Genomic DNA, 18,221 nt, shown 5'->3' with positions numbered 1-18,221 from the left:
ATCAGAACTCAAAGATAAGTAAGACAAAACGGCATTTTGAAATTCATTTCCCCGCGCGTGCTCGGGCATCAGAAACAGGCAACATATCTATCATGGTGTGCAATCCTATCCTATTTGCTGCACCCATAATGCAACTTTTTTATTCAATATGTTTTTGTCTTTCTTTTTTCTCGTATTCTTCCAAAAAGGTAACCTCATGGTAGACAGAGCGTCGGGAGTGTAGTGCTTTCTTGTGTGTTTTCGCTGTGTCCTTGTAAATGGGGTGCTTCTTCACCAAGGTATGTCGCACTTGATTTTAGTAAGGTGTTAAGGATCTTGTACAATGTCGTTTTCAATAACGAACTGGATTGCTACGGAGCCCGAGACTGATGAATCGCATGTACCCCGAGACATGTCCGACCGATAAGTGCAGAGTCTGCCGGAGGGAGACCGCAGACTACACGCACATCTTGTGGGTCTGCGTTAAATATCCTGAAGGAGCAAAATCAAGAACGCTCCCTCCATGGTTCGAGGCAGCCACGAAGAGCTACGACCGAGACGATCAGCTCTGAGCCGTCTAGTAGGTCCTCGAGGCACCCGAAAGGCACCAACCCATTGAGCCGGCAACGGCGAGCGGAGACCCGCGCCGAGTAACGGCGACTTCGTAGATGACGTAGGCCCTCGTCGGGGCGCGCGAGCGCCCAACTGCAGGCATAAATAAAGTTGGCTCCAATCCAATCCAATGTACAATGTTTATATTCTTCACGAAACTAGCAAATATTAAAGCTTTACAACCATCGAATAAGAGTTATCGGTAAAGACCATCTTTTTTCTCAAAAGGGTACATTTATAAATGGAAAATCGTGCCATTGGTTCGCAAGAACTCGCATGTCGCACTGTGCGTGATGCATGACAAAGAGAAGGCAACTTGGTTCTCGTTGTTTTAAATATCCTTCTAAGATGCAATCGCTACAACATAACGACGCGCTTAAGACTTGTAAACCGCGAGCACGCGTTCACCAGCTCTTGCGGTTTTCTATTCCAAACTGAACAAACACGTCGTTCCCGCAAATCAAATGAATCTGACCGAGGCTTTCAGCTTTCGATGCTCATGATGCGTCCGTTGGCTGTTGATTGGGTGCCCACTTACGGCTGGTGCATACCAACACGGGCGTGTTGTCTTCCTCTGCCCGCTAATATCCTTGCCAATCTTTCTTGTTTGATTGCGCAAAGTGTTACTGCTAAGGCATATTTCTAATAATTAGCGAGCGGTGGGCTAGCAGCCTGCATTGCCACCTGACTATCAGATAATAAGAAAAGCAACATTTTCTGTCATGACTCACTGTGTTCATTGACGCATCCAGCACACGAGCTAGTACAGGCAAAGTTGTTTCTGGACATAATACCAGAGGTATATTAAAAAAAATTAAAACAAAGATTATGCCGTGACCAGGATTCGAACCTGGGTTATTGCGGCCACAACGCGAGGTACTAACCACTATACGATCATGGCTGTCCGGTGGGACGGTTGGTAGGGAGAAAGAAACTGGGGCGGAGCTCAGGAGAGTGCGACCGGCGGAAGAAAAACGGGGTCACCGTGAACGGTGTGCGAGATCGAAAAAAAAAGCAAAACAAAAGAAGAACCATGTTCGAGTGATTGTGGCCGCATGCCACTCAAGTTCTGTCTTTATTCAAGGCCACCTTAACAAAATGCAAACGGCTTTGGTCGAGTTGTCGCGCTTTATCGGACGCACTTGTCCATGTTACTTACATTTAAGTACTTGCGATAATCACTTGTGAGCAGTATCTACACAAGTTTTGTCATTTTGTCTGATGCACATTATGCGCCCGAAAATGCAAATAATAAAAGAAGAAGACGTCGGAGCGGATGGGGAGAGACAGAGAGAAATAGAAGAAGGGAAAGGCAGAGTGTTGGGGGGGGGGGGGAGGTGGAAGAAGTCGTGAGGGGTCTGCGCCGAAATCTTTGGGTCAACAGCCGCCATTCGTCCAGTGCTTGTCACAAGGCGGCGCAATACAGTACCCCAGCAAACACGAAGGTTTTACCAACACAGGTGTAGTATCGTCCAATTTTCCGAGCGAACTCCAAGCGGTGATCGATGAGCAGGAACACGTGTGCCTGCCGCATCGTGTGCAGGAGCAAGTAAGTATTACATTTTCTTTCGCCGCACAATTTCAAGCATAAAGGATTGATTCATTGTTTGATTGATTGATTGATTGATTAATTAATTAACTAATTCATCCATTCATTCATTCATTCGTGCAAGAACGCGACTGAAGACAATGACAAAAAAAAAACTATGAGGGGATGTCACAAGACGCCCTCTGTTGCTCCCTCCATTTCTTCGTCTTTAGCTGCGATGTTGCAGTCATGAACGCGCACCACCTTGACGCCTTGTCCGTCCTTCGGATTCATCCATTCATTGATTTCGTCTAGCGGTCAGAGACCCCCACGCACCATTTTTTTTTTTTTGCGCTGGCGGCTAGCTAGACTCCGATCCGCCTTACTTGGCGCAGCGCCATATCTACCAGAACGTTTCGGGAGAGGGCAGGAGAGCGAGAAGGAAACAAAGACGCAAATGCTCGCAGCGACAGAAAGCACGTATTTTCGCATATGCGAGGCATCCCACGTGGCCCGGCTAGCTCAGTCGGTAGAGCATGAGACTCTTAATCTCAGGGTCGTGGGTTCGAGCCCCACGTTGGGCGTTGGTTTTTTTTTAAACCAATGTCTCAACTGCGGTGATATGCCGGTGCTCACCAATTTTTGAAGTTTGTATCAGTTGTCTATTGTATGGCGCGGCTGAAATTCGCAGTAGCTTTTCTCTGTGAGCTCTCCTGTGTTCATCGTTGCCACGTCTTCTCGCGGCAGTCAATGATGCTCATAATGTTTGCATACGCTATGTTATGTTAAACTGATGTTCTCCAATGTTAAGTGTCCTGTACGTGCGCTGTGCGTTAGCATGTCGTCGTGTAGTTTGCATGTCTTGCTGTCAGAGGAGTATAATTTCTTAATTCTTGTTTTACGGGAAAGACGGTATAGTCCCAGACTATTCCATAAAGGTACCAAACTGCGTGTAACTTATAAGGCATCAAATATGAAATTATGACGTCACTTGCTGTATTGGGCGTAACATGCATAATTTTGTAAAAATTTCTGTATTTCTTCAAAGTTTTGGTTGGGTAACAAGTTCATAATAAATGGCTCGCTAATCACATCGCTAATGTACAAGAAAGTCGAAAAATATAGCGTGCAAATGTAGAAGCTCGGGCCGGTTGGCGGCAGTTTATTTGGATCTCCGTTAGAGGGCACACATATCTAAGGAAACAGAACAGTGGAAGAGAATGAAAGAGCGCTGTCTTTCCCAGTCGGGAATGAGCACTCTCTGCCGATCTGTTGTTCACATAAAAATGCGTGCGCTGCGAAAGTGATCGACATAAAACTCGTAGGACATTGTAGAGAAAAAGAAAGCAAGTCGAACGTCCTTGCGTTGAAGAATTGTGGTTTTCATTGGTTAGGAGAAACCTTTCAACTCGGATGCCACTGCACCTAATTTGATCAGCATTCTAACATTTAAATGGTAAAGGTAGAATATACCGATGGTACCAAGGAAATTTTTTTATCGAGGTCATCATGTCTCATAAAAGGAGTCTTGAAAATCACAAGGAAATGCGATGAAGCAATAAGTTTGAGCAATGAGTGAAGCAAAGTTGTAACTCAGCAATTGAATAATAATAATAATAATAATAATAATAATAATAATAATAATAATAATAATAATAATAATAATAATAATAATAATAATAATAATAATGTTTATTGCCACACAATATACAAAACAACACAAGCAGGCCGGTCTAAGCCTTAGTTGGCTTGTAGGACTGTGCCAATGAATATGATAGACAAGGCAAAAAGATGTGCAAAAATTGATGAGAGATGAAAAAAAGGTTAAAAATTTGAAAGGCAAAAAATTAAAAAGAACAAGATAACATTTGGTTATCTAGATATAACAAAAATTGAAGAGGTAAATATTGCGATGCAAAAAAAAAATTATGTACAAGAGGGTAATTTTACTCTAGCTGCTTTAAGATATGTTTGAGCGTTCTTTTTGATGTCGCGTTAAATATCTCTTCTGGTAATTTGTTAAATATGTCAGGCACATAAGCACAGCGTCTGGCCGCGCCATACCTTGTGGCTGAACGCGGAACTACATAACGGACATGTTTTCTAAGCTCCCTTGCGGCGGCACGTCTTTGTTTGAAATGGGAATTCCAGAAATGTTTAACGACAACTGTTTCTATAAGTAATGAATGGAAGTTTGGTAGCCCAAGTTCACGGATGATGTTTGCAGATGTTACTATTGGGGAATTGTACGCAACGTTTTTAAGAATGTTTTTTATAATCCGGTCAACCCTGCATCTCCAACGATCCGAACAAAAGCCAAAGACTGTAATGCCATACCTTAACACACTGTAACCTAGTGCCTGTGCTATAATCTTTTCTACAGACAAGGGTGCAATACTTTTGATATTAAATAACAGCCAGGCTACTGACCTCAGTTTGGAACAAATAAGTGATAAGTGATGTTGCCACTATAAATTACTATCGAAATAGATTACGAGATATTTCAGACAATCCACCTATGGAATAGGTGCGCATTTACAATGAACTCAGTCTGACTCATGCAAGTAGAGAGGCAAGGTAATAACAGTAGTCTTAAGTGAGGAGCGAAAACAAACAAGTTTTGTTTTTTGGGCATTTACAACACTTCCATTGTTAGAGAACCAAAGCATTGCCTTGTGCGCGTCATTTAATATAATAATAATAATAATAATAATAATAATAATAATAATAATAATAATAATAATAATAATAATAATAATAATAATAATAATAATAATAATAATAATAATAATAATAATAATAATGATGATGATGATGATGATGATGATGATGATGATGATGATGATGATGATGATAAAACCACTGTCAAGATTCTGCAAAGTGCAATCATTCAGTATATTTCAGTCGGAAAAAATTTATATATTATATGCGACTCTGTAATATGCCACTAATTCGGGAATAGTACTTTCTTTAAAGCTCCCTGAAGGTTTGCCCAAGAAGAAGGTGAAAGCCGGTGCCAACGTTTTGACATGTGGACTTGTCGTTTTCAGAGCCTTTTATAATACAGACCTACTTGTCGAAACGTTGGCTCATGCTTTTACCTTGTTGTCATTTTGCTCATGGTCTTGAACTTCCATCTCCCTTTTTCGCTGCGTTTTCCCGTAAGAATTATAACAAGATAACGCAAGCTTTGGGTGACTAATGAGATTTGTTCATTTTGAATTATCTTAATAAAAGATGTTGTTTACAGGACTGTGATATATGAATATGGAAAGTTGGACGAGTTTGTGATTATTCATCATACCTTGATGGTGAATCAGCGCAATGAGACGGACAAGGCGAAGACACACAACAGAACACGACACTCGCTGCACTCGCAAATACTTTATTTCAGAACGCGCACTTCATATTTATACACCTGCGGACCATCAGACGTCGAAGATAAGCAAGACAAAAAGCATTTTTCAATTACCTTGCCCATGCGTATATATATGATCCGGTGTCATATATATGCCAGCTATCTATCATGATGTGCAATTCTATCTCATTTGTTGCACGCCTACCACAATTGTTTGTTGCACATTTCATTCTGCTTTTTTCCTAGCCTCCTTCCAAGAAGGCAACCTCATGGTAGCTCGTGTGTCACGAGGGCAGTGTTGTCTTGTGTGTTTTCGCCTTGTCGTTATCAGTGCGCTGCTTCTTCACTTTGGTATATATATATATATATATATATATATATATATATATATATATATATATATATATATATATATATATATATATATATATATATATATATATATATATATATATATATATATATATATATATATATATATATATATATATGTATGTATAAATGTAATATATCAATTTGGTGCGTTGCTAAGGATTTCGTATGGTGTTCATATTCTTCACTAATCTTGGAACTATTCTAACTTTACGACAGTCGAATAAGAGCTATCGGTATAATCACTTTTTTTTATCCACGAGAGGGTACCTTTAGAAATAGAAAATCGCACCACTGGTTCGGAAAAACTCGCACGTCAGAGTGCGCATCATGCCTGACAAAGAGAACGCAACTTGGTTCTCTTTGTTTTCAAGATCCTTGTAAGAAACAATCGCTACAACAAAACGACGCGCTTAAGACTTGTAAACCGCGAGCAAGCGTTCATCAGCCCTTGCGGTTTTCTATTCCAATCTGAAAACACACGTCGTCTTTCGGCAAATTAAGTGAATCTCACCGAGGCTTTGAGCTTTCGACGCTGATGATTCGTCCGTCGACTGTTGATTGGGTGCGCACATGCGGCTGGCGGATAAGTACACGGGCGTGTTGTCTTCCTCTGCCCACAAATAGCCTTGCCAAAGTTTTTGCGTTTTACTGTGTGAAGTGCTTCTTCTGAGCGATATTCCTAACAATTAGCGAGCACTAAGTAGCCTGCATGGCCACCTTACTATCAGATAATAAGAAAAGCTTGATTTCCTGTCACGACTTACTGTGTCCATAGAGTCTTGCAGCACACGAGCTAAGCACAGACAAAGTCGTTTCGGGACATAATACCAAAAGAATATTAGTAAAAAAAAATCTGCCGTGACCAGGATTCGAACCTGGGTTATTGCGGCCACAACGCAAGGTACTAACCACTATACGATCACGGCTGTCCGGTGGGACGGTTGGTAGGGAGAAAGAAACTGGGGCGGAGCTCAGGAGAGCGCGACCGGCGGAAGAAAAACGGGGTCACCGTCAACGGTGTGCGAGATCGAAAAGCAAAAGCAAAACAAAAGAAGAACCATATAAGAGCCCCAAAGCAAAGCAATGGCTGTGTTGGCATCGTGCGCCTGTATTTCTTGAATGTTGCAGCTCAGCTGGCCTCTGAACGATTCAGAGAAGTAAGCTTTTGATTGATTAATTGAATTACAAATAAATAGCTTTATTGAGTTATCAATTGATGGAGTTTACCGTCGCAATGGAACTCCAGAGTTAAGGAAGATGGCTCCAGAAAATTTTTACCACCTGTGGTTCTTTAACGTGCACGCATTGCACAGGATGCAGGCGTTTTCGAATTTCCCCCTCTTTGAAATGCGACGGTGCCGCGGTCGGGATGGAACACGTGACCTCGTGATGAACGGCGCCATGTTGTAAACCCGAATGACAAGCTTACTGTTTAAGCCTTGCCTGTGTCGTCGTTTTCTATGCCGCACAATCCCAATAAGACGATGAAAGTGGTGGGCGTGAAATACGATTCTGGTGAAGGTGAGCGCAGCAAGTTGAGTTACTTATAAACTTGACAATATCTGGAATATTTGCAACGCTTTTAGGGAAAAAGATGGAGGTAATGGGATAGAAAACAACAACAACAACAACAACAACAACAACAACAACAACAACAACAACAACAACAACAACAACAACAACAACAACAACAACAACAACAACAAACGCTGTTTAATGAATGCGGGAAACACACAGTGTCTCTTGGAGCGTATGCCTTGCTGGGTCAGTTGGTCTGCTATTAAGGCAATATCGGGTGGTCCTTACGAACTAGGCAACTGCGGAACCCCTCAGGGCTTGGTCCTATCCCCGCTACTATAAGTTCTCCGAAAGGCTGGCCGCACTCCCAAAAATAGGCCGCGTAATCTATGCAGATGATGATGAAAACGTTTTATTTAAAGAAAAAAAAGGGGAGAGGGGAGTTAGGAGAAGGGTGGTCGGATTCCTATTCCGGAATTCCGTTGGTGAAGGCCGCCGCCCTAGCTCTTTCCACGAGGGCTCGCTGGTCCTTGAGGGTTGAGATGGACAGGGCTGCCTCCCATCCTTCCCACATTGGCTGTTTCATAGTTGCAGACGATCACAATCTCGTCCCCGGGGGGATCTCTGGCCGATCTAGAGCAATCTTTCCAGGTGGACATAGATGTAACGGAAGAATTTCTTGCATGCACGGGTGTCAAGCTGTCGCCAACCAAATCTGAACTCCTCCTCTAGAGACAGTCGAGGCAGGGCGTTAGGAACTTCGAGCCTCTGGAAACGCTGCCTGTTGAAATTACAACACGAGACGGGCCCCCCATTCCGAGGGTGAACTTCATCAAAATTTTAAGACTTTTAATCAACGCCAAAGGCTGTAATGCAGAAGCTCTAAACAAGCTGGGTGCGCAGGCGAAAAATATACTAAGACTCATAACGAGAATCGCAAGCAAAAGGGAGGGACTCAATGTGGACAACCTACTCATGGTCTTCCAAGCTTTCTTCATCAGTCATATTACTTGCATGGCACCGTACCTCAAATGAAGCAAAATCAAAAAGAACAAATTCGACACGCTCATCAGGTCCGGTGTCAAAAGAATACCCGGTATTCTAAAATCCGCCAGCACGGTAAAACTACTTGAACTAGGGATTCACAATACCACAGACGAATTAGTTGAAGCACAGTTTATTGAACAGATCTTTAGGCTTTCGTCAACTAAGCTGGGAATCAAGATTCTTGATGAAGCTGGTCTACTCCCTATACAGGCACCACTCGACAGACACCCCCTGTCTAAATTAGCCCGGGAAGGTATAAGAGTTGAGCCCGTACTGAGGAACATCCACCTAATATATAACGAAGGTCGCAAAAGAACAGGGGCTACAACCATCCTTCGACGAATGGATCCTTACGGGGCAGATGCATTCTTCGTCGACGCCACCAAATACGGCAGCGAAGACAGGTTTGCAATCTCCGTCGTTGACGCACGAAAAACACTCATCAGCGCCGCGTCAATCAGCACTAAACACACGAATGAGGCGGAGGAAACCGCGATAGCCTTGGCTCTTCAAGCCGCAAAAGGCCCGACGACCATTTTCTCCGACTCGCGCACGGCGGTCAGGGCTTTCTCGTCCGCTCTAGTTTCTAAACACGCAGCCGGCATAGTCAACAGATCATTTTGTATTAGTACGGGAGAAGAAACTAGAGTTCATACCATAGCGTGGTTCCCGGACCACGTGAACGATCTAACCAACCAAGCGGGTTGCAACCCTAACGAGCGGGCCAACTGCCTGGCGTTTGAATTCACGAACCGCGCCCGAGCTAATGGTCTGGCTCTCCCACAGAATTGCCCCTTCAAAGATCATCTTACCACCTTTCACAAAATTACATCGAATTACAGACACAAGGGGAAGAAATTCCCTCCCCCCAGCCCGAAACCTAACAGGGCTCAGGCCGTTACTTTCAGGCTCCTACAGACCAGGTCCTACGTCACCCCCAGAGCGCTTAGTTGAGAAGACCCGAACTTTCCGCAGTCATGCTCCAAATGCGGTCACGCATGCTGCTCCTTCGACCACATGCTCTGGCTGTGCCCGTACAACGCGGGCTCCGACCTTCAATACAAGTCCAAGTGGGACGCCTTGCTGACGAGCCCGGATATCACGAACCAACCACAGGCAGTCCAGAGGGCCCGCGATGTCGCGGAGAGTCACAACCTCCCTGTCCCGTCGCGGGCGGAGCCACCAACTTGACTGGGAAGCCTTCGGTTCACCCCAATCAAGTTCCTCAGGACACTCTGATAAAGTTCTTGTCACTGTCACTGTTATTAAGGCCTCGATAATGTGTCTGATAGTTGTATTGTTTAGTGGACGTGCGCGAATAAGGACGAGGGTTTAGGAAATGATGAAAAACAACGTGTCTATATCCATATGCGATTCTTCAGGCACCTGGTATCGCGAAGTGTTCGCTTTTCTTCTGCGAACCAGTCACACTACAGTACCGGTTTTTATAGGAGAGAGGTAACGCGCGAGCGAATGCAGCAATAAATAGTTGCTTTTAGCCGAGAGAATCTAGTGTCGGCGCATTTTTCACTTTCGTGAAAGCAATATTGTTTAAGGACTCCGGTGCGGGATATGAAGTTTGGACTGCTCTCCTTTGGCTCTCGTTGAAGCAAGGCTGTTGACACTGGTAACTCATAGCAGACTTGCGGACTCTGACTGTGCAATTCATTACTCCAACGACCACAGAACAGGTGGGCAGTCTCGAATGGCGTTCCACAGCGAGTACGTACCAAGCCTGTTGCGCAAGTCAACTGAAAAGCCGAAAACGATGAAGAAAAGCAAAACCTCTTGCCCGTCTCTCTCCGGTTAAACGGAAGCCTTCTTTGGCCTCATGGTCAAAGGTTGCGAGGTCCCGAGTTCGGTAGCTCACGTCCGACGCTGCACCGTCCGAGACTGGAATGCGAGGTACGGTGGGCCCGTGTAGAGGCTCTGCGTTGTGGCAAACTTCATCGGTAATATTTGGGCAGCAACGACGGGCGCAGCGCAGGAAATCGTCATCGGAGACAATATGGGCGCGCCTGTGTTGTGCAGCCATTCTTTTTGCACAGGGGGGATTACTTTCTACGCGGGATGCAAATGCGGACCGCGGTCGCGCGAAGCGCTGTGGCATTGATTTGTATGGCTTTATCTCTGCTGCCGCCTACACTCTTAGGCAAAGTTACACCCTTTGACTTGCCCCTTCTGCCACACAACAATAATCGTTACCTGCCTTGATGCGTTTCCTTTCTTTAACGCTGCGAGCCCGGAACTTTCTAGTAACGAACGGCGCGCGCGTTATCAAAAGGTGCCCTCTAAAGGGTGTAAATTGCTCTATGCTGATAACGCGCGTGCCGTTCGTTACTGGAAAGTACCGGGCTCGCAGCGTTAAAGAGAGGAGACGCATCAAGGCAGATAACGATTATTGTTGTGTGGCAGAAGGGGCAAGCCAAAGGGTGTAACTTTGCCCAAGAGTGTACGGCGGAAAGATAAGCACGTCCGCTCTACGCACGCCGCGCCACCGCGTCTTCGAGGGGTATACGTCATTGGTGGAGCTATTCGGGGCCAACCATTGTCGGTGCGCGTGTTTCAGTGAACTCTCTACGAGCCATACACTCCACCCCATCAGCCCCCTTCTCGGCCATGCGATTAGAGGTATCGCTGCTCGTAATCGTTTGTGTGAGCTCGCATGATGAGACACTTCTTGAGCCATTGACATTAAGTGGACATATAGCCTCCTATTGGCACGGCTGGGACGCCGGTCTGGCATGGAGCCAGGATGTCCCTTTCGGAAGCTGCAATGTGTCGCTCTGCAGACCGATGAGCTCTCACGATAAAAGGCAGCCATACGCGGAAATCGGGTTTATATATGTAGGAGAAACTGCTGGATTAGCGCGTTGTTTTCTGACTAACGATAGGCAAGCTTTGTGGGTGATAGTTAGATTATGTGTTATCGACTATTGTTATATAGTATCGAAGAGTCGAATACTTTGCCTGTTCTTTTCTTATTTTTTTCGTATACCAGGCTATTATTGGTGGATCTCGTAGCAGGTAGTGCTTCTCTATGCGTCCACTCCATGTTTGAGCGAATATGGGCGCATGGAACTTAAGTTCTCTCCTTATTCCAGGCCGGTTTAATACTGTCGCGCTTTATCAGATGCACTTGTCCATGTTACTTACTTTTCATTACTTGCGATAATCAGTTGGGAGCAGTATCTACACAAGTTTCGTCAGTTTGTGTGACGCATGCTCTTGGGTGCCTGATCATGGTAATAAAGAAAGAAAATGACGTTGGAGGGGGGGGGGCAGAGAGAGAGAAATAGAAAAGAGGCAAGGAAGGGTGGGGGGAGTTCTAACAAGAGCCAATGGTCTGCGCCGATATCTCGGCCTTAAAAGGTACGATTCGTTCAGCGCTTGTTAGATGGCGGCGCAGTACAGTACCCCAGCAAGCACGAGGGTTCTACGAAGGCACGTGTAGTATCGTTCAATTTTCCGAGCGAACGTTCGTCAACGTGCCCACCAAGTGGGGATCGATGAGCAGGAACACGTGTGCCAGCTGCACCATGTGTAGGAGGAAGTATTCCAATTTCTTTCGCTGCACGGTTTCGAGCATAGAGCATGAATCTATCAATGAAGTAATGAAATAATTAATTAATTAACTCATTGCTGCAACAACGCGACCGAAGACACTGACAAAAAAAAGGAAAACAATATGAGGGGACCACACGACGCCATGTGTTGCTCCCTCCACTTCTTTGTCTGCGCTGTTGCAGCCATCAACACACACCACCTCTACCCTTGGTCCGTCCTTTGGATTCTTCCATTCATTCATTTGGTCTAGCGTTCACTGTCTCGCACGTGTCTTTTCTTATCTTTTTTTTTTGCGCTGGCGGCTAGCGAGATTCCGATCCCTTTTATTTGGCGCATATCCACATCTGTTAAGGACGTATCGCGAGAGGGCAGAATTATGAAGAGAGGAGGAAAGTGCAGAACTCGCAGCGAGAGAAAGCACGTATTTCCGCATATGCGAGGCGCGCCACGTGGCCCGGCTAGCTCAGTCGGTAGAGCATGAGGCTCTTAATCTCAGGGTCGTGGGTTCGAGCCCCACGTTGGGCGTAACATTTATTCTTTTTTTTTAGACCAATAACTCCCAAGCGGTGATATGCCGATACTCACTAATTTTTAAGTTTGCATCAGTTGTCTATTTTATGGCGCGGCCGAAATTCGCCGTAGCTTTTCTCTGTGAGCTGTCCCATTGTTCATCGATGTCACGTCTTCTCGCGGCAGTCATTGGTGCTCTTAATGTTTGCATCGGGCATGTTATGTCAAACTGATATTGTCCGATGTTAAGCGTCCTGCACGTACGCTGTACATTAGTATTTTGTCTTGTTTGAATGTTTTCCTGTAAGATGAGTATAATTTGTTAATTCTTGTTCTCCCGCAAAGCCTGTATAGTCCGAGACTGTTCCAGGTACCTAACTGCGTGTAACTTATAAGGTATCAAATATGAAATTATGACGTCACATGCTGTATTGCGCGTAATATGTATAATTTTTGTATAATTTCTGTATTTCTACGAAGTTTTGGTTGGGCAACAAGTTCATAATAAATGGCTTAGATTGGAAAATAAACATCCCATCGTTAATGTACAAGAAAGCCGAAATATATGGAGTGTAAACGTAGAAGGTCGGGCGAGTTGGCAGCAGTTGATTTCGATCGCTGTCAGAGCGCACACGCATCTAAGGAAACAGAACATTGGAAGAGAGTGAAAAGCGCTGTATTTCTCAGTCGGGAATCAGCGCTCTCTGCCGACCCGTTGTGCACATAGATATGGGTGCGCTGCGAAAGCGATCGACATAAAACTCGTAGAACATTGGAGAGAAAAAAGAAAGTAAGTCGAACATGCTTGCGTTGAAGAATTCTGGTTTTCCTGGTAAAGGAGAAACCTGCCAACTCCGAATCCACTGCACCTAATTTGATCAGCATTGTTACATTTAAATGGGAAAGGTAGAAACTACCGACTGTACGAAGTACATTTTTTTAACGCCGTCGTCAGTATATTAAAAAAAATGATTCTTGAAGATCAGAAAAAATGCGATAAAGATACAAGATTACAACATTGTAACCCAGCAACTCATTAATAATAATAATAATAATAATAATAATAATAATAATAATAATAATAATAATAATAATAATAATAATAATAATAATAATAATAAATAATGATAATAGTAATAATAATATAAAGCTACTGTCATGATTCTGCAATGTGCACTCATTGAGAACATTTCAGTCCGACAAAATTTATATTTTATATGCAACTCTCCAACATGGCACTAATTTGGGAATAATACTTTTTTAGTACTTCCTTAAGGTTTGTGAAACAAGAAGAAAGTGAAAGCCGGTGCCAGCGTTTCGACAAGTGAACTTGCTTGTTTCAGAGCCTTGAAAAATAGATCTACTTGTTGGAAACGTTGGCTCCTGCCTTGTTGTCGTTTTGCTCATCGTCTTGAATTTCCATCTCCCGCCTTCGCTGCGCTTTCCCGTAAGAACTGTAATAAGATAACGTAAGCTTTAGGGTGACATATGAGTTTTCTCCATTTTGAATTATCTAAATAAAAGATGTTTACAGGAATGTGATATCTGAACGGGGAAAGTTTGGCGAGTTGGTGATTAATCGTCATACCTTGGTGGTGATTCAGCGCACTCAGAAGGACAAGGTGAAGACACACAAGAAAACACGACACTCGCTGTACTCACAAGTACTTCATTTCAGAACACGCACTTCATATTTATATACCTTCCCACAATCAGGCGTTGAAGATAAGCAAGACAAAAAGGCATTTTCAAGTTCATTTCCACGCGCATACTCGGGCGTCAAAGACAGCTAACCTATCTATCATGGTGTGCAGTCCTATCCTATTTGTTGCACCACTAAAACGATTTTTTTATTGCACATTCTTTTCTATTTCTTTTTCCTAGTGTTCTTCCAAGAAGGCAACCTCACGATGGCTCGTGTGTCGCGAGTGTAGTGTTTTCTTCAGTGTTTTCGCCTTTTCCTTGTCACTCGGCTACTTCCCCACCGAAGTATGGGATACCATGATTTTGGTGCGGTGTCAAGGATTTTGTACATTGTTCATATTCTTCACGAAACTAGGAAACACTGAAGCTTACGGCCGTAGCATAAGGGTTATCGGTATAATGCAATATTTTTTTTCACAAAAGGGTACCTTTAGAAATAGAACATCGCCTCATTAGCTGGCAAGAACTGGCACGTCACAGTGCCCTTCATGTCTGGCAAATAGAAGGCAACTTGGTTCTCGTTGTTTTCAAAACCTATGCAAGAAACAATCGCTATAACACAACGACGCGCGTAAGACTTGTAAACCGCGAGCGCGCGTTCAGCAGCCCTTGCGGTTATCTATTCCAAACTGAACAAACACGTCGCCCTCCCGCAAATCAAATCAATAAACCTCAGCTAGGCTTTCAGCTTTCGACGCTGATGATGCGTCCGTTCGCGTTCGATTGGGTGCGCACTTACGGCTGGCGCATACGAACACGGGCGTGTTGTCTTCCTTGGCCCACCAATAAATAGCCTTGCCCATCTTTTTTGGTTGGTTGTGCAAAGTGATCCATCTGAGGGATATTCCTTATAATTTGCGAACGGTAAGTGGCCTGCATTGCCACCTTAATATAGAGGCTTCCAGTGCTATAGCTCAGTACAGGCAAAGTTGTTTCGGGACGTAATACCAATGGAATGTTAGTAAAAGGAAAATAAAAAAAAATCATGCCGTGACCAGGATTCGAACCTGGGTTATTGCGGCCACAACGCAAGGTACTAACCACTATACGATCACGGCTGTCCGACTGGACGTTTGGCAGGGAGACAGAAACTGGGGCGGAGCTTAGAAGAGCGCGACCAGCGGAAGAAAAACTGGGTCACCGTGAACGGTGCGCAAGGTCGAAAAGGAAAAAAAAAGCAAAGCAAAAGAAGAACCGTATAGAAGCCCCAAAGCAAATTAATGGCTGTGTTGGCAGCGTGCGCCCGCATTTATTGAAAGTTGCAGCTCCGCTGGCCTGTGAACTATTAAGAGAAGTAAGCTTTTGATTGATTCATTGATTGATTGAATGATAAATAAATAGATTGGCTGAGGAATTGATGGAATTTACCGTCGCTAAGCAACTCTAGGATTATGGGAAATGGCTCCAGAATGGATTTTACCACCTGTGGTTCTTTCTCGCGCACCTCGATTTAAGCGCACGAGCGTTTTCGCATTTCGGCCCCGTCTAAACGCGGCCGCTGCGACCGGTGACCGCCCCCGCAACCTCCAGTGAGCTGTACCGTGGCAGTCAAGAGCGTGCTTTATCTCGGGATCTTCAATCTAAGCAATACACAGAACGGTGAAATCATTTTCCTCCGCAACTATATCATGTGGACATAGATTAGATTCATTGCGTTTAAAGGAAAATGGGAAAATATTGTTACTTAGGAAATAGATTATCAAGTTACACTGTCATTTTTTTGTAGAAATATATGAATATGGAAAAATTATTAAGAAAGCAGAAGTTCGACGTTTAATACTCTCGAACTAAGAAATACATATTAACGAAAAAAATCAATATCCCAATTCTGTGGGATGTACCTATTGAGACACCTAAATCTGAGAAAGGTACCACTGATTAGTGATTAATACTATTTGAAACTGTTGCAAGGATTGTTAGCACTTTACGTAAACTGTGAAGTTAATTTGATATTTGTTCGCGTTAATTGCTCCAACAGCTTTAGTTTACAGGACAGCGACTGCTTTTGGTGCAGAGTTACGAATTTGTAAAATATGTGCCTTAGTATTTTTTAATTTAGTAATTTTGAAAGCTTTTATGTATAATGAAACCGAGCTCTTAAATTGAAATTCTGGTTGTTGCAGTCTGTAACACTCAGCATTTTTTTTCTTTTAACGGCAACCCAATTTATTTTAGCAGGTATGAAGGCTATTATAATAGGTCTATATTCAAATAAATAAATTGGAGTAGCTGCCCACGTAAATCGTACTCATCATATATGCGAGTATCGAGAGGCTCCTGGCACGTGGAAACAGTTAACGTAGATGTAGTGTAGATGGTCGCAGACAAATGTCATTAGTAATTATCTGCACTGAAACATAGTTTACACCCTTAAAGGTCGTTAATGGTGTAAATCAGTTTATGACTCGCACCCTTACACCCAATTAGGATGTTAATTGGTAACCCAGCTATTGAAGCTCTGCAACCGATAATATCGCATGTTTGCATTTTATGAGGAAAACATTCGACTCTGCCGGGCTCCAGCGAAAATCTGTTTTATGCACCTACGTCACGCAGTCATCATCACGCCCATGTTTCGGCATTCCAGGGTGCTGCATCGACGTGTCTTTTTCTCTCACTGGTTTTCTGATGAAACCTGATAATTTTGCAAATAGTACAGGGCGCCACGGCATCACCGATCTATTAGGGGCAATGCTCTAGCCTGAAAGAACGACCTGTCGTTTTTCATTTAGCCTAGAATTTACATTCACGAAGCAAAATTATTTGAACTGTGGCCGGCTTCCAGCTAGCGTGCAACTCTTTCAGGGGTCAAGTACAGGCGGTTCCAACCACTTACAATCACTCGATACGGAACGGCCTTACGGTGTCTGTACCACAACGGTGAACGTATCACCACCCTAAATAACAATAAGCGGTACTAGAGAGATATAGGCAAGGAAACGCAAGCGGCTTGAGTACGCAAGCCGCTTGCGTTATCTAATCTAAAACTCGCTATCATCGAGGCGCCCTAGTTCTGTGAGGCTGCGAGAGCTGAAAGGAAGGTGGCCGGAGAAGAGTGGAGCGACACGTATCGGGGAGGGAGGGGTCGCCCACAGAAGGCTGGGATTAGAATAGAGTGGCTGGAAAGGTAAGGGCAAAGTCAGTGGCGTAGTACGGAAGTTTTGCGGAAGGCGGGAGGGCCCATGACCGGGAACACGGCGGGAGGGAGCGGGGGAACACGGTGGGCCAGGCGGCGTCCTAGTACACAGTGATGTTGAGAATAGAGGCACGTACCCGGTGTGCCACCCCCTGGCCACACCGCTGGACAGAGGGAAACGGCGTGCGCCCGTCCGGCCAAGGTGACTGGCTTTTCACCGCGTACCAGCCTGCAGCCCAGATGTGCGAATCGATAAGCGCTCGCATGCGATGGTGTCGGTGCTCTAACGACGCTGGTTGACTACGTGAACACTAACCATGGCATCGGATATAAGTCTATGGCGCCTGGCGGTCTCCGGGGTGCTGTTTATGTTGCGCAGCGGCACAGGCTTCGCACGCTTCGCCCTTCGAGAGAAGCTCTGAATAATGAAATACTGTGTATACATCTAAGGACTTGCACTTGGTGACGTATAATACAGCTGCCACTGCTGCTGAGAATGCACGCCTCACTTTCGTGTTATGACCTATTGAGAGGGGTAAAATTTTCTTTTTCAACCTCCGTTCTCCGTGCTTATGCAGAAGTTACATTTACCGTTTTTCCCCCTTGTTGCCGAATGTTACAAGGATGCTACGTAACAGGAATTATACTCTTTTACTTGTTCGCGAGTTGGGGAAGCTCCAAAAGTCGCACACGGAAGGGTGATTGCATCATGACCCAGCTTGTTGGCCACCTTCTTCTTAACAAAGCACAGGAAAGAGTCGACAACGTTGCGATACAGGTCACGCGTTTGCCAGCTGCGACGTAGCACAGCTGTTATATGTACTGCAGGCGGCAAGGTAATCTACAAGCACCTAGCGGTTTCTTTTTTGCGAGATTGCTTTCATTTG

The 18,221-nt window shown here is 44.4% G+C and overlaps 1 protein-coding gene and 4 non-coding genes across 6 annotated transcripts in view; 3 read left to right on the top strand and 2 right to left on the bottom strand.

Moving 5' to 3' along the window:
• The window catches only part of LOC135895937 (scoloptoxin SSD14-like), a 174,290-nt gene that overhangs the window by 98,095 nt on the left and 57,974 nt on the right, over nucleotides 1-18,221 (top strand). The gene's annotated exons all lie outside the window — the stretch shown is intronic.
• Nucleotides 2,631-2,703, top strand: TRNAK-CUU (transfer RNA lysine (anticodon CUU)). The gene has a single exon. It is a non-coding gene; the product is annotated as a tRNA-Lys (tRNA).
• TRNAH-GUG (transfer RNA histidin (anticodon GUG)) lies at nucleotides 6,707-6,778 on the bottom strand. Its single transcript has one exon. It is a non-coding gene; the product is annotated as a tRNA-His (tRNA).
• On the top strand, nucleotides 12,437-12,509 carry TRNAK-CUU (transfer RNA lysine (anticodon CUU)). Its single transcript has one exon. It is a non-coding gene; the product is annotated as a tRNA-Lys (tRNA).
• On the bottom strand, nucleotides 15,185-15,256 carry TRNAH-GUG (transfer RNA histidin (anticodon GUG)). Its single transcript has one exon. It is a non-coding gene; the product is annotated as a tRNA-His (tRNA).

Source organism: Dermacentor albipictus, chromosome 2 (genome assembly GCF_038994185.2).
Source record: "Dermacentor albipictus isolate Rhodes 1998 colony chromosome 2, USDA_Dalb.pri_finalv2, whole genome shotgun sequence".
Classification (NCBI taxonomy): Eukaryota; Metazoa; Arthropoda; class Arachnida; order Ixodida; family Ixodidae; genus Dermacentor; species Dermacentor albipictus.
The sequence above is the reverse complement of the archived record's forward strand: the minus strand, read 5'-3'. Positions and strand labels throughout refer to the sequence as shown.